Below are 23,909 nucleotides of genomic sequence, written 5' to 3' on the forward strand. Positions count from 1 at the left end.
TTATGACCCATTCTTTGAGAGGAAACATAACTATCTCATTCAACGTGGAATCATCAGTCTAGCCTTTTTTCCAACTATGTAGGAGTCGTCCAGTCTCACCGGATACAGCTGAATACCAGTATTTTACATGGAGCGACTGCGTATCGGTCCTCCACAACATAGTTACCTGGGTTATAACACGATACTAAGTAAGACTGGTTGTCAGACTTTCAAGCTTCTGACTACTGTAATTAACGACTGTCAAAGATCTTTGAAAAATGACACCCACAATTTAACGCGCCTTTTTAAACACGGAAGAACTCATCACTTAGTTAACGACACCCCAGTTACCCTTGATTTCTGAGGTAAATCTATCGGTAGTTTATCTATTCAATAGCGTCTTTTTAAACGAGTTCATACGCTATTGAATAGATAAACTACTGATAAATGTACTTCAGAAACCGGGGGTTACAGAGGGATAAGGATAAGAAGTAAGGACAATATGTGTAAAACACTTCAACAATTTCATAGGCCTTGTATACTTGACATTGAGAAAGTATCGGAGAATTTGACCGCTAGTCCCACACGACATGGTTACTAAGTAACCTCGGAGAGTGACGCTACCGGGATGGGTGAAAGCTGGCCACTGCAAGTTGTAAGAGAAGACATTTTGAGAAACCTTTTTACCGATTACAAGAAAAAAAAATGATGATTATTATACCTTACTTTTTGAGACTATTTCTAAGCGGTTTCATAAAAAAGAAGGATCAATTTTATAACTTAACTTAAGTTTCATCGGGTGAACCGATTTTAATGGCAGTATAAAAGGTTTTTTAGTTAATTGTCTGTATTTATTACAGAACCGATTTGCATGAAATTTAACATGGAGATAGTTATAGTCAGATCCGCAAGGATAGTCTAGTTTAAGTTCAGGTAAAGAGTAGATGAATGACTCGCTTTTACAAGGAATATAATAAATATAACCTTTGTTTTTAACCTGTAACTGGGAAGGATACGTGCTAGCAAAATCCAACCATAAAAGGATGACATCTTGAACGCTGTCAGTATATCAGGGTATTTTTGATGGAATAGAATAGATAAATAAATATTAATAAATATTATTGGACAACTCACACACGGTCATTTGATTCCAAACTAAGCAGAGCTTGTACTATGGTAACCAAATAACTGATAGACATACTTATACTATACTTCTAAATACATACTTATATAGATACATTAACATCCAGGCTCAGAACAATTGCTCGTGCTCATCACACAAAGATTTGTCCCGGGTGGGATTCGAACCCACCACACGCGGCGCTACGGTTATTGCGGCGAGGTGACCGCTTAAACCACTGCGCCAAACGAGCAGTTAAACGCTGTCTGTATATAACTTGCGCCTTCAAACTTTACTTGACTACAATACCTACTTAGTTATTCTGTGAAGACACAACATGAACTTGATGTTTTTACCTCTCACACACAGTCTAAATAATATATGTAAAGTAAAACAAAAGGCTTTACTTTCAGGCCTAATATATTACAAATACTTACCAAATGTTATAAATTCGAAAGTTTAGTTACGCTTTTACTGGTAAACTGCTGAACAGATTTAAGTGAAATTTTGTAAGACTGGATCAACTTTCGTAAAAATTTCTTCAGTTCCCTTTTAAACAAATACAAGTTTTGAGTTATTTTTAAATTATTATTATCAATGGAGACGCCGGGAGCGGGTGTCCTAGGAAGATATACACAGATCATATTATTATCGGCGATATCTTGCAAAAAGGTCAGGTGCTACTCGTAACCGGCGGTCCTGTATGACAACATGTATGTATGTGAATGAAGCAACGAAGTTTGTAGGGATCGTACCAAGTGGTGTTCTTTAGTCTCTTCCTACCCCTATGTGAAAAAGGCGTGATATTATGTGTGCTTGTCAATCAGTCTAACCTTTCTTCCAACTATGTTAGAGTCGGCTTCCAGTCTCACCGGATGCAGCTGAATACCAGTGTTTTACATGGAGCGACTGTCTATAGGACCTATATGTTTGTATTCAAAGTACATATTTCTATATATTTAAGTCACGATATTTCAACTTAATTCCTATTTATTATGTATAAAACTTAATTACAATGAGTCATGGCTGTTTGCGATGCTAAGCTCGCACCTCACGCTGTTTCTAACTAAGACTGCGGTAACACAATGAAAATTATACGCTAAGAGATGTTTTTGATGTGAATCATAGTTCACTGGTGTCTGTGGCTTTCCATACACATATATACATCCATACATCTAATATATAAAATTCTCGCGTCACAGTTTTCGTTGCCATACTCCTCCGAAACGGCTTGACCGCGTCTCATGAAATTTTGCGAGCATATTGACTAGGTCTGAGAATCGGCCAACATCTATTTTTCATACACCTAAGTGTCACAATTTCTTTTTTATATGACAAAGCAACGTTTGCCGGGTCAGCTAGTAATATTATAAAGAAGAAAGATATGTTTGTATGTTTGTAAGTCTCAAGCAAAAACTACTAAACGGATTTAGTTTAGAGCGCATGTAGTATTTTTCCTTCTTCTTTCCCCTTCAATTTCCAAAAATCCATTATTATCGAGTATCTGTTCTGAGCCTGGTTGTTAATGTATCTATATAAGTATGTATTTACAAGTATATTTATCAGTTATTTGGTTTCCATAGTTACTTTAGTACTTATTATGTGTGTGTGTGCCATAGTACAAGCTATGCTTAGTTTGGAATCAAATGACCGTGTGTGAGTTTTCCAATTATATTTATTTATTTTTCGCACCTTAACAAATCACAGTAGTAGTCAGTCAGTAACGGAAGAGTTTTATTAATATTGATTGATAACCTAAATAAACACAAAGGATACTTTTACCCCAAGAATATTAAATTTCAAGCAACCATTAAAAAATACCAATAGTACTTTACCGACGCGAGAATGGAACTTGAAACCTCATGATCAGCAGTGAAATACACTACTAACCACATAGACAGTATTTTTTTTAAACATTAATCGGATTATATTGTAAAAAAAAGCCACGTCAAAGGCTTTCGAACGGCTTGAACAACTTAGAAACTAGCCATACGATAAGAAGAAGATAACATGCTTAAACTTATTAATTATTAACTTCTTAATTAATTAATATTTTTTTCCAAGAAAAAGCCTCAAATTTCACACCAAAATTCATCTTATAAATAAACCAGAAGTACGTACAAGGAAAATAAAACAATCAACACAAAACTTAAACAGAATTATCTCGGAAATAAATTATCTTTGTCCAAATCTACATCTTTGAGACAACGGTAATTGTCAGTCATTATAAAAGAATAATGTGTTTAAATACATATCCTTATTGTTTCCTTAGAGTTTAAAGTCATAATAAAGTCTACAATGTCGCCGACCCGCCGACGTATGTCAGCGACTCTTTATTTCGAAATAATCATGTAATTTTTGAGGAGCTCGTGGCTTAGTTAACAGCAGCCGCGCGGATCGATCTCTGAGGTTAAGCCACGCTTGTCGAGGTTGTTCTGTGACCATCTTATACATATCGAGTTGCTCCGTGTTTCGGAAGGCACGTTAAATTGTGGGTCCCGGCTGTCATTTTCTGAGATCTTTGACAGTTGTTAACAGTCGTCAGAAGTAGTTGCAGCTGGTGGAAGAACAGACCTGACCAGACCAGACATGTGTTTGTAAAATTGTATGTCAGAACGAAGGTTTTATCGAGAGAAAAAAAGATGCATGGATCGTGATTAATACTGGCTGATATACGAAAGTTCTCAAAAGAGTAGTAAAGCCCACGGCAAGAGCAACACAAAGAAAGAAAACGACAGTGTTGAACCAAAAAAGGCTTTATCATAATTCTTCTCGGAAGCCATTACATTTTGACGCAAACAAATATGGCCGTTGACCAGTTATAACGACTTTTATGTCATACGCTTTCGATTTCATACAGTGTCAATTCAGGTTATTTTGAAGAACTTGTGAGTCACTAGAAGCCCGCCCCGGCTTTGTCCGGTTTTAAAAAGTATTTTTTTAAACTATTACTGTACCTCTGCTGGGCAAGAGTCTCCTCCCGTAATGAGAGAGGGGTTAGGTCTAGAGTCCACCACGCTGGCCAAGTGCAGGTTGGGAACTTTGTACGCCCTCAATAAATGTATTAAACAAATTGTAGGCATGCAAGGTTTCCTCACGATGTTTTCCTTCATCGTTGGAGCATGTGATAATTATTTCTAATAGACACATGAATTCAAAAATCATAGGTGTGGTGCCTCGGGTTCGAACCTGCGATCACTTGGGTGGGAGGTATCAACTTATACCACTCGGCTATCACTGCTACTTTAAGAAAAAAAAAGAGGAAGAAAGCAAGCTTAATTAGGGACAAAACTTCATACACCTACAAAACCACTTGAAGTACAACTATTTGTTAGTTCTCTTCGTTTTCCTTCTTTTAATTAATCATCAATTAACCAATCAAATTCTTCCTTTAAGGGTTATATTGCACAACGCATCCCGGATCGGGGTTCACCTTGAAGCGTGTAGTAACCGCTAGAGGTCGCTGTTGCTTCACACGACGTGACTCGCATGACAAGATGGCTGACAGGGAAAATAGAATACGTGTCATACGATAATACGTGAGGAGGGGACTGATTGAACTGATTTGAGCAAGATTTTAAGGGTCAAAGTCAGGTATTTTGGTGGTCTTTGTACTAATGTAATAATGTCCCTGCCGATCCGGCTACGGCGGTCTGTTTCATTCAAACTGGCCAACGGTATAGGACTTTTTAGTGAAATTTAGTGTCCAAATGTGTAAAAAAACACAGGTACACTCTCTATTCCTTTACTCTCATAGACCGGTGGGACGGATAACCGACACGACCAGTGAGGGGTCAGGCGCAGGACCGACGACTTTAAGTGCTCTCCGAGGCACTGATGTCTACGACCATAACTTCCTAACTGTAGGTAATTTCTGAGTAATATTTAACAGAAAACTAAAAAAATACTTTTTGGTCTGACCCGGGATTCGAGACCTCTTGCGCGGCAGTTGCATAAACTACCGACCACGCCGCAGAGGCAGTCTAAATCTATACTAATATTATAAAGCTGAAGAGTTTGTTTGTTTGAACGCGCTAATCTCAGGAACTACTGGTCTGATTTAAAAAAATATTTCAGTGTTAGATAGTCCATTTATCGAGGAAGGCTATATATCATCACGCTATGGCCATTAGTAATATGGTCATATAGTAAGTGGCATTCATCTCTGCCTATGGTAACAAATCGTGATTTTATGTATGTATGTATGTTTGTATGTATGTATGTTTGTATGTATGTCAGTGTTTACAGGGTGTATAACAACAGTGCAAAGGTCCGTAATCGTTTCTTTATAACGAGCCTGCGTAACATATAATAATAGCTTGTTAGCCGCACGCGAACATAAATGGAGGAAAACACATACTTTATATCTATCAAGAAGTTAAAATACTAGTTTATATCGTCGGAAATTTTATAGATTACTAGCTGACCCGCGCAACTTCGCTTGCGTCCAATAAGAGAGAATGGATGAATATTATCCCCGTTTTTGTAACATTCATTACTGGTACTCTGCTCCTTTTGGTCGTAGCGTGATGATATATAGCCTATGTCCTTTCAAAATATCTCCATACCAAATTTCATGCAAATTGGTTCAGTAGTTTCGGCGTGATATAGTAGCAGACAGACAGACAGAGTTACTTTCGCATTTATAATATTTGTATGGAATAGTATGGATCTATAGTAATACTATAAAGCTGAAGAGTTTGTTTGTTTGTTTGAACGCACTAATCTCAGGAACTACTGGTTTGAATTTAAAAATTATTTTACTGTTGGATAGCCTAGTTATTGAGAAAGGATATAAGCTATAAAACATTACGCTATGACCATTAGGCTGAGCGGAGTAGCGACGAAAAATGTTACAAAAACGGGGAAAATTATGACCCATTCTCTATTGTGACGCAAACGAAGTTGTGCGGGTCAGCTAGTAGATTATAAATCAATAATGGCAGTGATAGCCGAGTGGTATAAGTTGGTACCTCCCACGCAAGTGATTGCAGGTTCGAACCCGAGGCAACACACCAGTGACTTTTGCGAATTTATGTGTGTTTATGAATAGAAATAATGATCATTTGCTGAAGCTGAAGCTGAAGCTCACAACGGTGAAGGAAAACATCGTGATGCAACCTTGCATGCCTAAGAGTTCTTTAGAACAGTTCTTGAAGGTATGTAAAGTCCCCCGCACTTGACCAGCGTGGTGGACTCAAGGTCTAACCCCTCCCTCATTACGGGAGGAGACCCTTGCCCAGCAGTGGGACACTAATGGGTTAAATTTATTTATTTATGCATTATGTAAATGACAATAAGCTTGCCCCCTATTACATAAGACAAACACGGAACGTCATGCATATGTTGGAGTTAGCTTCCAGTCTCACCGGATGCAGCTTAATACCAGTATTTTACATGAAGCGAGTGAAGCGACTGTCTATCTGACCACCACAACACAGTTACCTGGGTTATTACACGATACTAAGTAAGTCTGGTTGTCAAACTTTCAAGCTCCTGACTACTGTTAACAACAGACTGTCAAAGACCTTCGAAAATGATAGCCACAATTTACATGCCTTCCGAAGCACGGAGGAACTCGATATGCATAAGATAGTCACCCATCTTCAAAACAACCTCGGCAAGCGTGGCTTAATCTCAGAGACCCATTAAGCCACATCAGAGACCTTCGAGCGGCTTGAACAACTTTGACACTAGGTTGACCACTGACCATACGATAAGAAGACCCATCCACAGAACACTCTCGGCAAGCGTAGCCTAACCTCAGAGATCCGTTATGCTATTGTAACTTAGACATCTCGATGGTTATGAATAATTTCCTCGTCGACATTTTGAAAGCCGATAACAAATGACGAAAGCATCGTAAAGAAAACTCCGATACAAATGTGTGTTGGTGGAAACAACTCTGTATTTCCGCTCTGCTTACTCACATAATTGCGTAGCGTGATGCTACACACGCACACCGTCTTCAACTCGATGTACTCGTATAATTGACTATTAGTTAGATATCGTAAATATTGCACTTTCATAATTTTGGATTGGACAACCTGCTAGAGGTTTTCAAGCCGATTGAAAGTCTCATGCAACAAAACCTTAGCGTGGTTATTCTATAGATTGGTGATCACATAGTGGTATTTGAACTGAGCGTCTCCGTGCTTCGGAGGGCACGTAAAATGTCGGTCCCGGTTGTTGTCTATTAAGATAACAGTCGTTAAGCAAAAGCCTTGCTAGGCTTGAACAACTTTGACACTAGGTTGACCACTAACAGGATTTTTTTTTTTTTTTAATAACCCATATCTGTCCCACTGCAGGGCAAGGGTCTCCTCCCAAACGAGGGGGAGGGGTTAGGCCTTGAGTCCACCACGCTGGCCAAGTGCGGGTTGGGGACTTTGCATGTCCATAACAGGATAAAAAATAAATATTAATTAATATTAATATTATAAGGTTTTGTTAATTGACTGAAACATGATGATGAAAGTATTCAGCGTTGTGATCTTTTCAGGCAGAGTAATTTCTGTTGGGTTTTTCAGCAATTTATTGCATTCATAGACTACTTTTAAATAACAATTTTATTGTATCATCAATAAATATGATTTATATTATAAAAATTACGAAATGACAATAAATAAAAACACAAAACGATGGAAATAACTTATTATGTAATAATAAACTTTCGCTCGCGATATTAAATGTTTGTCCTCCGAAGTTTTACGAGGTCTTAAATGATATTGATTCTTACTGAATTCTTTGGAAAACTTCAAAAAGTCGAAAAGCTATATTTAGAACTAGCTGACTCGCGCAACTTCGCTTGCGTCACATAACAAAGAATGAAAAAAAAAATCCCCGTTTTTGTAACATTTTTCGTTGCTACTCCGCTCCTACCGTAGCGTGATGATATATAGCCTAAAGCCTTCCTCGATAAATGTTCTATCTAACACTGAAAGAATTTTTCAAATCGGACCAGTAGTTCCTGAGATTAGCGCGTTCAAACAAACAAACAAACAATCAAACAAACAAACAAACTCTTCAGCTTTATAATATTATATAGTATAGATTAGTATAGATTACGTTTTTGAAAGGATGCAATTTTATTACTTTTATTTGCAGGGGGGCCATAAGAAGCTTTAGTTTGAGTTTGTGGTGTAGCAACCCTTGTCCCTCGGACGCCATCTTTGAAATAGGGGGCCTGGGAACAAGATATGGCCAAAAAAAATTTACATTTTAGTGGACCAGAAACCATATACAACTTTTTAACCTTCTTTTCTTTATTTTCTCATTCTCAAGTGTTTTAATATAGCAAACTAACTTTGCTTGCGTGAAATTGCACACCTTTCGGGATGGGATATTAATATTATCTTTACACGCCAGAATTTCAGCTTCTTGCATTCAGTAGTTTAAGTTGTCAGTCAAACAGTCACTCAGTAACGGAAGATTTATTGAGTGATAGATTACTAGAGGCCGCCCGCGACTTCGTCCGCGTGGAGACCCTTCCCGTGTAAACCCCGATCCCTCGGGAACTCCGGAATAAAAGTATGTGTTATTCTAGGTCTTCAGCTACCTACATACCAAATTTCATCGTAATCGATTCAGTAGTATTTGCGTGAAAGAGTATCAAACCTCCATACATATATACATACTCACAAACTTTCGCATTTATAATATTGGTAGAATGAAAAACAATCATATGGCCCTCCCCTACCCCCCCCCCCCCCTACACTCAAGTCAACATGACAATATATGTATATTTAAACACACATCAACAAGTACTCGCCAGCATTCCTCACAGGTTTGCAAGTACAAGTAGTAAAACTATAAATAAACTGGCAGCGAATACCTGTATACATAACTAGTGTAGGACTTTAAGTTAACGCTCCTTCGACCGTTTTCTATATTCTATCCACGATTACAGATAGCTATCTTGGGTTATTACGGCATTAACATTTAGGTCTTCTTCTTCTTATCGTATGGTTAGTGGTCAACGAGGCGTCCCCTTCTGGTGTATCCATAGCACAGTAAATTTAATTTACCAAGTATTATAAATTTAACCCATTACTGTCCCACTGCTGGGCAAGGGTCTACTAGCGTAATGAGGGAGGGGTTAGGCCTTGAGTCCACCACGCTGGCCAAGTGCGGGTTGGGGACTTTGCATGCCCTCAATAAATGTGTTTAACAAGTATTATCTACATATAATTTTATATTCACTTTTATATTCACTATAACACATTCATAGATAGCAATTCCTACCTAAATGAGGCCCATAGCCAGTTGCGCTCACTGATCGGTAAACAATTTGCGAGTTAAGCAAACTTTGGCGCGATCATTCCATAGATGGGTGACCGCGTATTTGAACTGGGCGTCCCCGTGCTTCGGAGGGCGCGTAAAACGTCGGTCCCGGTTGTTGTCAATTAAGATAACAGTCGTAAAGCCACGTCAAAGGCCTTCGGGATTGAACAACTTTGACACTAGGTTGACCACTAACCATACGATTAGTAGTACTAGTTAGAATATTACGTCTATAAACATAACAAGAGTTAAGTCATGTCAAAGGTAGACAGACACCTTTGACACTGGGTTACACTAACCATATTATTATCACTACATAGTATAAAATAAAGTCGATTTACGCTATCTATATCTTAGCTTAGATCTAAAAAACTACGCAACGAATCTTGATGCGGATTATTTTAATAAATAGAATGATTCAAGAAAAAAGTTTACATGTAAAAATTGAAAAATCTTAAATAACTTTTTAAACCGGGCGAAACCGAATCCCGTATACTCTGCGGTCTAATTTATTGTAGTCAAATTTCAATCACTACTAACTAAGAAATAGGTCAATAACACTTTACCCGACTTGCGAATCGAACCCGGTACCTCACAAATAACAGTCGGATACACCGCGTCAGAAGCAGTCAAGTCAGTATAAAGCGAAACAGGAAACGTTAAGGAGGTCGTTACGTGATCGTTACGTGTCGATGTCGTAACATGTATCTGGGCTACGCTTTACATCACTGACCGAGTACATCTTTATTAATAAACCATTACTGGCCCACTGCTGGGCAAAACCCTTATAAGAAAATCTGGATTTATTCTGCAGCGCTGTCTGAAAGGGACTGCCAGCACATGTGTACAGTAGTGTTAGTAGCAGCTCCTTACAACATTACTGATCTATACTAATATTATAAAGCTGAAGAGTTTGTTTGTTTGTTTGTTTGAACGCGCTAATCTCAGGAACTACTGGTCCGACTTTAAAAAATCTTTCAGTGTTAGATAGAATAGATAGTCCATTTATCGAGGAAGGCTATAGGCTATATATCATTACGCTACGACCAATATGAGCAGAGTAGCAATAAAATACACTCAGCGGCAGAAAAAGTGGCCCAAGCGCTTATCGTGAATTTGTAAACAAATTAAGTAATATATGAAAGATATATTGTTGTAAGTAGTTGCGGAGTGATCTGTTTAGTGTTATGAAGTGTTGAATTTCAGATTAATTTAAGTGACGGATGACTTTTTCTAACAATGTGTGTTAGAACTGAATTCAGTGTTGATTCGAGAGGTCAGTTGAATTCTGTATTTTGAAATATTGCTGCACGGAAACGATTTTCTTATGATTTTTATTGATTATTGGTCTATTTAGATTTTAGAAAAGATTTGAAGATGCCACTTACTGCTGAACAAGTGGCTTAGGTGGTCTTGTTGTCCGATCAGGGCCATTACCATTGAGAGGTGGCTGCATTTTTCAATGTATCGCGTACCACTTTAAGGTCTGCGATTAGGAGGTATCGTGAGACTGGTCTGTACACGCGGCGACCAGGAATTGGACGAACACGATGTACATCCGCAAGAGATGACCGATTTGTTAACCTCGAGGTGCTGAGAAACCGCTTTCTGACAGCGTTTGAGATTCACTAGAGGCTTCAAGCGGCACGCGGAGTCATTCTTAGTGAACGGAACGTGAGGCGAAGGATAAAAGAACGTAATTTACAGGCAGGAAGACCAACCCAAGAACCAGAACTCGAGAGACACCATCGAGTTGCGCGATTACGATTTGCTCGTAAACATGTTAATTGGCTATCGACCAATGGAGCAAGTTCTTGTTAACCGATGAGTGCTGAGTAGCATTAAGAGCACCAAATGGTCGTGAGAGAGTGTAAAGACGCCATTAAGGACGGTTTTTTCCCAACACAACACGTCAGACGGTCAGTTACAAAGGTAGGTCTGTTATGGTATGGAGAGGTGTATGTTTGGAGGCACGTACGGAGCTTGTCATCGTAGATCAGCGCCTAACAGCAGCCGGGTACATTGAAGAAATCTTCCAAGACCATGTTGTACCACTTATGGATTTCATTGGTCGGGAGGATTAACTCTAATGCAGTTTAATGCGCGCGCTCATAGCGCCCGCGTTGTGGAATCGCACCTTGCTGATATCGGGATTCAAAAACTGGCTTAGCCTGCTCACAGTCCAGACATCAACCCCATAGAACATGTCTGGCACATGCTAAAAAACAGTGTATGCGCACTGCCCAACCCACCAGAATCACTTGGTGAGCGAAGAACCGCTCTAGTCAGAGTGTGGGATAAAGTTCTTCAAGAAGTAATTAAAACATCCTCCAAAGCATGCCAGAATGCATTCAGGTCACCATAAATGCTAGAGGAGTTAACACGCGGTATAAACTAGATTTTTTCTTTGGTGCAGAATTAGGTTTTTGCAAAAACTTTCAGTAAGCGATTTCGACAAAAGCTGTATTTTTAAATTTTTCCCATTTTTGATTAAAAATTACGACTATTTAGTGTAAATTGTAACTAAACTTGTGCATAAACTGTTCAACTAATAGTTATAGCCAAAATAGCAACCATATATTGATATTCTAAAAAGTTTTATCGTAGTTTTGCTTTGGGCCACTTTTTCTGCCGCTGAGTGTATGTTACAAAAACGGGGAAAATTTTGGCCCATTCTCTCTTATGTGACGCAAGCGAAGTTGCGCGGGTCAGCTAGTTTATAATTAGAAATATTGTTTAAACTATTTCGCGATAAAAATGGATAAAACCATGAGTTTATTGCCAGCTCTTCTCATTGGCCCTACCTTCCGAACTGGCGGTAAATTCACTCTCTGTATCATTGACTATCATAAGTGTCAGCATTTGACCTAAATGAATAAAATATTTGATTTTGATTGATTTGAGCACGTACTCAACAATGAACTTTTAGCCAATATTTGGCTACGGCGACCTGATTCATTTAATCTGTCTTACAGAAAATCTTAAAGTTTTTAATGAGACGACGCTAAGCAGCTACATCAGTATGGAAACCTTCAAATTCTCATCGCGTATAAGACCCTTAAGCAAATTAGTAATAAGTGCATGATAATGTTCAATTTCGTGCACAATACACAGACACTCTCTATTCCTGCACTCTCATAACCCGGTGGGACGGATAACCGACACGACCAGTGAGAGGCCAGGCGCAGGACCGACGGCTTTACGTGCTCTCCGAGGCACGGAGGTCTACATCCTCAACTTCCTAACTCTGGGCAATATCTGAGAAATTTTTAAAACAAAATTTCAGAAACTATTTTTGACCCGACCCCGGATTTGAATCCGAGTCCTCTGCACTGCGGTCACACTACAGACCGGCAGTCATGTACTAATGACAATAAATTAATAATAATGATATAGAATTAAAATATCATTAGCGTGTAACAAGATGGAATGACCTTAAAACATATAAACCTTTGACATTAATTACTATTATTATTAACTAGCTGACCCGCGCAACTTCGCTTGCGTCACCTAAGAGAATGGGTCAAAATTTTCCCCGTTTTTGTAACATTTTTCGTTGCTACTCCGCTCCTAATGACCGTAGCGTGATGTTATATAGCCTATAGCCTTCCTCGATAAATGGGCTATCTAACACTGAAAGATTTTTTCAAATCGGACCAGTAGATCCTGAGATTAGCGCGTTCAAACAAACAAACAAACAAACTCTTCAGCTTTATTATATTAGTATAGATGACAATTTAACTGTCTGCCTTAATGCGTTTGTCCAACAACTTAGTAGAGGGTCTTGTATGCAATATACTAGTTCTTCCCCGTGGCAACGTCCATGTAATATATGACTTATTACCGCGTAGTGTACCGTTCCGTGATATTTCGTGACGAAAAAAGTTTTTTTGTACTTCAATTGTATCCAAATCGGTTTAGCAGTTTCGGCAAGGAGAAGAGACAGGCAGAGGTACTTTTGCATTTATAATATGAGTAGGGAATAAGCTGAAACGTACAGTAACAGATTTATTTTAGATTTAGATACGTAATATTTATATAGAATCACAGACAATATAATACAATTTTAAATATATCATCAAAAAGCAATACTCGGGTAATTACAAACGTGTTCACTACGTGATGTCATTATATCTGTGTCTCTCACTCACTACACATTGTCACATTCACATGATTCTTTTGATTATGACGTAGTGAGCACGATTGTAATGACACGAGTATACTAAAATATATAGCTAAATTGTTATTTAACGATATTTTTATTACACAAATTAAATATAGATAATCTCTGGGTTTTATTAAATATCTTTTATTAAATACCAATTATAAAATGATTCATTCGTAAGCCTTCCTCATAGAATCTATGACATAGATTGTCAAGTTTCTTGCCACACTTAAAGTATTTAGAAGATCTTCATAAATCCATACTAATATCCATATTATAACTGCGAAAGTAACTCTGTCTGTCTGTCTGTAACTCAATCACGCCTAAACTACTGAACCAATTTGCATGAAATTAAGTATGGAGATATTTTGATACCCGAGAAAGGACATAAGCTACTTTTTACCCCGAGAAAATAATGTATTCCCGTGGGAAAAATCAGGTGGCGGACGAAGTCGCGGGTAAAAGCTAGGGAGACATAAACACTTATAGCCGAGTGGTATAAGTTGGTACCTCCCACGCAAGTGGTTGCAGGTTCGAACCCGAGGCAACACACTGATGACTTTTCTTACTATTTGGCAGTAAGCCTGTTGAACTTTTAGCAAGACATCACCGATATGAACTAAGTACATATTTCTAGATCGTCCCCTTCCGTTTTCTATCATAGTGTAGTTTTATAAGCGAATAAATAAAGAGGCGCTCGGTAAACAATCTGTGGGTTAAGCAACCGTTGGCGCGGTCATACCTTAGATGGGTGACCGCATAGTGGTATTTGAACTGAGCGTCTCCGACCTTAGAAGGTCGCGTATAAAGTCGGTCCCAGTTGTTGTCGATAAAGATAACAGTCGTTAAGCCATGTCAGAGGCCTTCGGGCGGCTTGAATAACTTTGACACTAGGTTGACCACTAACCATACGATAGATAAATAGTGAATAAATTAGAAAAAGGCCTTTGGGTTTTTACAATCCATCTCTCTAATAATCTACTAGGTACTTTGTTATATAATGTGCAAAAAAAACCTGTTCACGTTACGTAAAACATGACTGAATTATCTACATTTAGTATCTGTGTCAGACTTAATGAATATTGCTCTGTGCCGAGAACAGCATTAAAAAAGTTGTATTTTATTTTATTAAATGACTGGCTGTTTATACGTTGCCCTTGCCTACTCTAACTAGTGCAAAGTTAAAAAGGTAACTGTCAAATTGAATTTGACGTTTTGTTTTTTTTTTCTATGTCGTGTGGTCTGTGGTCAACCTAGTGTCAAAGTTTTTCAAGCCTTTAGTATTTAAATTAAAGAACTGTTTTCAATATATATCTTCGATAAATAGATCCTATAGTTACTTACATAGTATTGTTAGAACAGTGAAACATTTCAGACAAGTTACTGTTTTTATTCCTTTGGCTTAAGATTAGTAAAAGAAAACTACCGTTAATTGCCTCAAACTATCACATTTGACATTTAACTACAGGGAAAACTAACTTCTGTCTATATAATGTAGACAAGAATTATCCTTTAGGTACGCAAGACCAAGTGTGTGATAAATTTTATCAAAATCCATTCACTATTTTTTGCCTCAAAAAGTATTAACAAATCACAAGCTTACGCATTTATAATATTAATAGGAAAAGAACGATATTATTAACAGCTAGGCCTATCATCTATCTACAAACAGAGCTATGATGACCATAGAATTTGCATAGCGAACGGTCGCGCCCGTTTCTCGAGAAAGCGTGAAGTTTTCCTATTTATGTATGAACAAACCATAAGATTATTCAAATTACATTCTTTGTACTTTAATTATTAAGAAATTGTACCTATATTTATACGTAAATGAACACCGGGACGCCGTAGAAAGATATACATAGATCATATCGGCGATATCTTGTAAAAAGGTCAGGTGCACGTAACCGGCGGTCCTGTATGACAACATGTATGTATGTGAATGAAGCAAGGGAAGTTTGTAAGGATCGTACCAAGTGACGTTCTTTGATCGCTGCCTAACCCTACGGGGAAAAGGCAGGGTTTTATGTATGTATACAAAATAATATTCATATATTATTATACTTTGTCCGCTCGAACACAATAAACTATATTGAATGAAGTTTGAACTCAAATTACTTGAAAAGTAAAGGGGTTAAGGTTAAAACTCGAATTTTATCGCGAATAAGACATAATTGTCTCAAAATGTAGTTTATTTAGAACAAAATGGCCGCTGGCCTTTACAATTGAATGAACAACATTGAGACTTTTACTCGTTCCCAGCTTTTGTTTCAAAAGAAACGCCTTGGAAGCTTATTAGTGTATTTAACATAGAATATAGCTGAGATGTATGTATGTGAATGAAGCACGGGAAATTTGTAAGGATCGTACCAAGTGACGTTCTCTGAGGCATTCTCTAGTCTCTGTCTACCACTACTGGAAGAAGGCGTGATTGTTTTGTATGTATGTAATATAGCTGAGTTTGTTTACTTAATTTTGTGTGCCTGAATATAGCAGCAAGTCGCTGTAGAAGACGAAACATAAATACAAGAGACATATACTAGGAGTGCGTGTGACGGAGACGTAACAACGTAAAAATACGTCTGGATCTTTTACTACCCTTAGCAAAAGCTTCAGCTCCCATTAGGGGGGCGAAATCACCCCCTTTGAGAAGCGAAGGGTTGGACCATGAGTCTACCATGTTAAGTGCGGGCTTTACATACCTTCAAGAACTGTTTTAAGCAACCTTCAGGCATTCATCACGTTTTTCCTACATTTACATTCCTAGACAGAGGTGTATGAAATACACCCACGTTTCGCCATTAACAATGTTAGTCACATGTAATAGGGGGCGAGTCTGCCATATACCGGACACGTTACCAAACTCCGGACTCTCACATTCCTTCAAGATATGTCTAAACTCAGGCATAAAATCATGGAGATTTTTCTAATTGCTTCCTATAAATATTTTGGGACAACTCACACACGGTCATCTGATTCCAAACTAAGCTGAGCTTGGACTATTGTAAGCAAATAACTGATAAACATACTTATATACTTTTACATATTATATAGATAAATTAACAACCAGGCTCAGAACAGATACTCGTGCTCATCACACAAATATTTATCCCGGGTGTGATTGGAACCACACGCGGCGCTACGGTTATTGCGGCGAGGTGACCACGTTAACCACTGCGCCAAACGTGCAGTTGATTCTAATAGCAATTAAAGAGCAGTAATAAAACATTTTATGTTATATGATCACATGGTTTATGGCCATAAAACATAGATGAGACGTGTTAGTGACATTTTATGATAAGTGCGAGATAGAATCATGATTTCTTCGCGTCGAAGAATTTAACGCTTTCTCGAGGAAAACGCATTGAGTGTGGATTTAGTTTGAGAGAATGATACTGTATTTAATTGTTAAATTAAGTGTAAATCAGAGGCTTGAGTTCGATTTCTTGGTCGGGTATAATAGGGTCATATTTTTTCTTACCCCTTACTGTCCCACTGCTGGGTAAGGGTCGCCTACCGAATGAAGGAGAGTTAGGCCTTGAGTCCACCACGCTGGCCAAGTGCGGGTTGGGGACCTTTCATGCCCTCAAGAAATGTATTAAACAAACTTTAGGCATGAAAGGTTTCATCACGATATTTTCCTTTACCGTTGGAACAAGTGATAATTATAGAATATAACTCAAAAATGACTGACTAACATAGTGTAGTCTAACTATCAACGCACGGCCCAAACCGCTGGACGTATCGGATACACATATCGGAAATTTGGCTTGCAGGTACATAATGTTATGACGTAGGCATCCGCTAAAAAGGATAGGATTCTAATAAGTTTTACTCCCAAGGGGATAAAATAGGGGATGAAAGTTTGTATGAAAATTCTGTGCTAAGTTACAAATCACGCGGACGAAGTCGCGGGCAAAAGCTGGCTGGGATATAAATGGATTAATTTATAGTCTATATTATTATAGTCAAGTCAATGCAGAGACACAGTTTCCCTGACCGTAGGTAATACGGTTTAAGCCACGGTCAACACATAGTCATATATGTGCAATATATTATGTATTTCTAGCTCACCTTCCATTGCACGCAATCATGCTGACATTCAGCATGCTTTTCTATATATGAAGGTTTTTACATAGTTTCATATTTGTTATCTAATAGACTTGGCCCGCGTGGTTTGTGACTTAGGACAGAATTTTCATACAAACTTTTATCCCCTTGGGGGTAGAATTGATCAAAATCATTTCTTAGTAGATTCCTACGTCATAACATCTACCTGCATGCCAAATTTCAGTCCGATTCGTCTAGTGGTTTGGGCTGTGCGTTGATAGATCACTATGTCAGTCTACCTTTGGGTAATATAATATATGTATGTTTAACTACTATACTATTCTAGAGGCGCCCGTAGCCAGTTGCGCTCACCGGTCTGATATAGATCTGTGGGTGAAGCAACCGTTGGCGCGGTCATTCTATAGATGGGTGACCGCATAGTGGTATTTGAGCTGGGCGTCTCCGTGCTTCGGAGGGCACGTAAAAAGTCGGTCCCGATTGTTGTCTACTACGATAACAGTCGTTAAGCCATGTCAAAGGCCTTACGGGCGGCTTGAACAACTTTGACACTAGGTTGACCACTAACCATACGATATGAATGAATGAATGACTACTATTCTGTCAGCCTGCGCCTTAAGCGCCAGGAAAATGAATGTAAAATGCGTGTTCGCGTTTATTCTCGAATAACTCCTACTCATTTTATAAGTATTACTATTTTATGTTACAATCAATTCATAATGTTTGGCACAATCAATTCATAACCAGAATTAACACTTAGAATTTTAACTCTTAAAAAATACTTCCAAGTGGACGAAGTAAATTGCAGAAATTAGTTACAAAGAAGAAAGTTTTAAGATAAACGACAATAAAATGATTTTAACTCTTTCAAGCAAAAACTACTGAACAGACTTAGGTTCTATTTGGCAAAAGAACAGTTTATAACCTGAATTACAAACTACACCTAGGCACTAAAAATAATTGTGCTAAAAAAGAAATACTCTCTTTGAACTAGAAAAATTTTTTTACGCAATTCAAAACGACAAAGCCTAATTTCTAATACACACATTCGAAATTTTTATTTCAATCTTACGCAGCAGTCATTAGTGATATAGTTATATCACTGGTCATTTTTTTCACAAAAAATCCTAATTGAATACGAGCGAAGCCTCTCGCCACAACTAGTATTTATATCTAAGTGTATGTACATCCGACATAGTGACCGAGTTACCTAATGCTTTTAGCATTTTGCGTAAACGGACACGTTTCTTGCGTATATAATATTATACATAACATATTTAAGTACCTTTGCGATTCTGCCGCGTGGAATTTGATATAAAAATATGTATATCTTTAGTTTTCCGCGTGCGGCTTTTTTCGCGTGGAATTTGACTTTTTTGGGGAAGAATTTCCAAAAATCCTCTCTCACCGGTTTCTGAGGTACATTTAGCGGTAGTTTGTCTATTCAATAGCGTTTATTAAGCTCATACAACAATAACTGTTTGAATAGATAAACTACCGCTAAATGTACTCAGTAACCAGGGGATAAACATGATAGTTTGAATAGATAAAGTACAGATAAATGTACCTCAGAAACCGGGCATTAGTCCTCTACACTTGCTAAGGAATTTTCATAGCAAATTTTAAGTTTCTACGCTCAGTAGTTTCGGCTGTGCGTTGTCGATCAGTCAGTCAGTAACGGAAGAGTTTTAAATATACCTAAGTATATTGATTAGACAACTCACACACGGTCGTTTGATTCCAAACTAAGCAGAGCTTGTAGTGTAGCCAAATAACTAATAAACATACTTATATACTTCAACAACATGCTGATGAAATACGAATTGGGGACTTTGCAATCCTTCAAGAACTGTGTTAAACAACTGTCAGACATGTCATTCATCACGATGTTTTCCTTCACCGTTATAACAAGTGATCATTATTTCTAATACACAGTCTGTCAGTCAATCTAGACTTAGGTCTGCGTTCCTTAGATTAAGAGAGGTTAGGCTTTGAGGCTAAAATACTGACTTATCTACATAATATTATGAGAAACTCGTTTTGCATATAAAGATATGCATTCTATATCTTTCTTACCCCCGGTTTCTGAGTACATTAAGCGGTAGTTTATCTAGTCAATAGCGTTTAAAGTCATACAAAAAACGCTATTGAATAGATAAACCACCGCTAAATGTACCTCAGAAACCGGGGGTTAGTAGTTCAAGTGGCAGTTTATACGACTACTGATCGCGAATCCTTGAGTTCGATTACCATATTACGTATTCTTATCTTTTATATAACAATATCTTATAACAAGAAAGTTATGCGTAAGTTTATATGTCAGAGATAAATCTCTGCAACTACTTGGTCCTAAAAAAACTGATTTTTCGATTGAAGGTCTGTTTTTTCTAGGATTGTCATTAGATAGATATTAGATAATAAGAAGTAACTACGAAAGTTTGTGTGTGAGTTAAAATCTCTTTAACAGTTGGTCTGATTTTGAATACCCGTTTTTGTAACCTATTTTTCTAGGAATATCTATGATATTATATAATAAACAATTAAGAAAGTAGATCATGGTTTATCGCGGACAGAGTCGCAGTATATGCTTGTAGAATATGGCTATTAACGCGTCTGTTATGTATGACACCCATACAGCCTCATACAGCCTGTATGAGAGTGAAAGTCTCATAGCGATTGGGTAATCCGTTTTGCCTGACTCATACAAGAAATTCATACCAATATAATTGCAATATACACGCAAAAAAAACATATTTCCTAGAATTCATCGTAACAATTCCAAAGATTTACTATCAAAGAATGTTTAGCACCTACCCACACTTTAAAATAGGTCGTAAGTAATGTGTGTTCAAGCTAAATAAAGAAGCAAAACCGGTATCCAACATATACTTAGTCAAACAAACGTTTGTCACTAAAAACTAGTGAGCGCACTTACCTTTTCAAACTTCAAATCAGTCGCACACACGATAAATCCAAATATTTTATATCAATTTCACGTAGTTTTGTTCACAAAAACACAGAAAAAAATAATCACAGGTTACAATTTTGACATGTGTCAAATTCACAAATGACTTTTTTTTATAATATTTTTTTTAAAAGTAAATTGTTGTACGGACGTGCGCTTTGCGGCCGCTAGCCGGACCGACTAACTATGAGCCACTTTCCAATCTTACGTTGCCTGTGCACGACAAATGCATTAAACAATCACTTTACTTACTACCCAACCTTATTTCTAACAAAATAGAGAACAATATCGTTTAATTTTGAAACAAATAGCAGTTAAAATAACCTAGTCGTAGTTTTAATAACTACTTTCATCCATCATTGAAAAGAGGACTGAATACCTTACGAATTAAAGTTTGTTTTTTTATAAATATATATCTAGGTACATCCGTAGTTGTAGCACAGATATTCTGTTATGTGGATTACACAAAAGTTTACTTGTAGACATCATTTTCCGAGCATTTTCCCATATTAATGACCGAATAAATTTAACTCATTAATTTACTAAACATCTCAAGGAATTAGAAAATGGTCAAGTCCACGGCGCAAAATGGGTGTGCATTCCTTTAAGAACTGTTTTAAACAATATTAAAGGCATGTTAGGTTTCATAGTTTCATTACTATGTTTTCCATGACTAACTATTAATAATTATAATCTTATACATATATCAAAATGAAAAATGTGTGTCTCGCCAAAAGTGTTGCTAAGCACAAAACTCAAGAACGGCTTAACCAATTCGACTTATTGTTTTTGATAAATTGTCTTTATGACACGGGAAAAGTTCTTATGGAAAGAAAAAAATGCAAAGAAAATTCGTAAGCGGGCTGCGCGGTTCAGCTGACCCAATACTTTTGTACGTTAAAAAAAAAAAAAAAAAAATACTGTCCAACTAAGGGAATTACAATAGGTTAAATATTTTGATTCTACCACGCTGACCAAGTCCGAAAGACGTCACATTACTTTAAGAACGTGTAAAACTACTTTCAGGCATGCAAGGTTTCATCACGTTGTTTTCCTTCACCGTTAGAACAAGTGATAATTTTGACACACATAACTAGGAATGTTGTTTTTAAACTATGCGTGGGATGCGTGTGAAATTTCAGTATGAATAAACATGAAATGATTATTATTAAGTACATGAGCATCCCCCGGCCTAAAATTGCGTACTCTGAAAAAAAAAACAGTGGACAACTCACACAATGTCATTTGATTCCAAACTAAGCAGAGCTTGTACTATGGTAACCAAATAACTGATAAATATACTTATATACTTCTTACATACTTATACAGATACATTAACAACCAGTCTCAGAACAGATACTTGTGCTCATCACACAAAGATTTGTCCTGGGTGTTATTCGAAAACACGCGGCGCTTCGCGATTATTGCGGTGAGGTGACTTTAACCACCGCGCCAAACGTGCAGTTAACCCCCGGTTTCTGAGTACATTTAGCGGCAGTTTATCTGTTGAATAGCGTCTTTTTTTATAAGTTTAAACGTTATTGAATAGATAAACTACCGCTAAATGTCATAACTTTTAAACTCTCGCGTTGCATGTTTAATGTATAATAGAATACGGGAATTAACGCGAACACGCATTTTACCTTAAAATGCGTAACGTTTTTGCCTGGGACCACGGCGAGTGCAACCTGCGCCGAAACGTTAGGCATTTTAAGGTAAAATGCGTGTTCGCGTTAATTCCCGTATTCTATTATACATTACCGCTAAATGTACCTCAGGAGAAAAAAAAGGGTAAGTAAAATAGGTACGCAAGAAAAGGCCTAACCATTTTTACATTTCAATAGACTATATTTCTTTCGCGAAAGTTGCATAGAACGATCCTGTCAAGCCTTGAAAGTAAATCAACCGTGATGTTATATGGAGTCAATAACTGTATCGCTTCAGTGGTTTTATTAAGAAATTAACTGCCGTCATATACCGGTGTAGGTTATAACTAGAATACTTATATCGTATTTTATCCTAATACTTGCATAATATTACGGCTTTTATACCAGAAGGTGTAGGCAGATATGTAGATATATGAAAGATACTTTAACCCCCGGTTTCTGAGTACATTTAGCGGTAGTTTATCTATTCAATTGTGTTTTTTTTATATTTTTTATAAGGTTACAGTACTGGGCTACAGATCGTTTACAGACCGGTGAGTTTAAACTTCCTAAAGGTAAGTACCTATAGATAGAGGTGTATGAAATACACCGACGCGAATAAATTACCCATTGTTTGCTTATGTCCCACTAGAGGCCAAACGCTACTTCGTCCGCGTATAAACTCTTCCCTTGTAAATCCCGATCTCTCGAGAACTACGGGATAAAAAGTGAGAGCCTATGTGTTAGTCTGGGTCTTCAGCTACCTACATACTAAATTTCATCGCAATCGGATTGGACGTATTTGCGATAAAGAGAAACAAACATCCATCCATACATACATACTCACAAAATTTCGCATTTATAATATTAGTAGGAATATGTATGTATGTGAATGGAGCAAGGGAAGTCTGTGAGGATCATAGCAACTGGCATTCTTTGGTCTCTGCTTGTTCGTATGGAAATATAGCGTGATTTTATTTACACAATGTTTCGCCCGTTACACCCAAAAAGTTTAGGCAAAGGCGTACGAAATACATCCACGTTTCGTCAATAACAATGTTAGTCCCGTGTAATTTTCCATGCCAATGTAAATTTGATGTATGTAAACTATCTCTATGTGCAGTTATAGTACTATATATCTAGGTAGTTATGTAATAAATAAAGCGTAAACTAACTAACTTATACTTACTTATAGTAGAAACACACCTGACCGGATCTAACCAAGTAAATAACCAATTAAATGGTTCAAGTAACAATTCATATTTATATCACATACTTATTATAGGAATCCATAATTTATACATTGCACGAGGATTATGAATTCCAATATAATTGCTAGGTTCCTCTGCCTACACTGTCGTTTAATAAGCGTGATATTATATATGCATGTCTACATTATATACTTCTAAGTACATAGGGTTATATATTACATCAAGCTACGTAACGTAAGTCTATAAAGACGAAGTCGCGAGCGGTCGCTAGAGTTTGTTTATGTAAGGTACTGATAAAGAGAACTAATTGCTGCTATTGCATGTTTGTTTTCTTCCCATTTCTGTCCCACTGCTGGGCAAGAGCCTCCTCTCGAATTGAGGGAGAGGTGGAGGTTGGGGATTCTTTGCATACCTTTAAGAACTGTTCTAAAGAACTCAGGCATGCGAGGTTGCATCACGATGTTTTCCTTCA

At 37.4% G+C, this 23,909-nt stretch overlaps 1 protein-coding gene across 1 annotated transcript in view; it reads right to left on the reverse strand.

Annotated features, from left to right (window-relative positions):
* Positions 1 to 20,755, reverse strand: part of emp (epithelial membrane protein) — a 110,757-nt gene extending 90,002 nt beyond the window's left edge. The window contains exon 1 of the mRNA XM_076132675.1: positions 20,551 to 20,755. The gene's annotated coding sequence lies outside the window, so the exon portion shown is untranslated. The remainder of the gene's footprint in view (positions 1 to 20,550) is intronic.
* Positions 20,756 to 23,909: the final 3,154 nt, after the last annotated feature.

This window comes from Anticarsia gemmatalis, chromosome 28 (assembly GCF_050436995.1).
Source record: "Anticarsia gemmatalis isolate Benzon Research Colony breed Stoneville strain chromosome 28, ilAntGemm2 primary, whole genome shotgun sequence".
NCBI classification, from domain to species: domain Eukaryota; kingdom Metazoa; phylum Arthropoda; class Insecta; order Lepidoptera; family Erebidae; genus Anticarsia; species Anticarsia gemmatalis.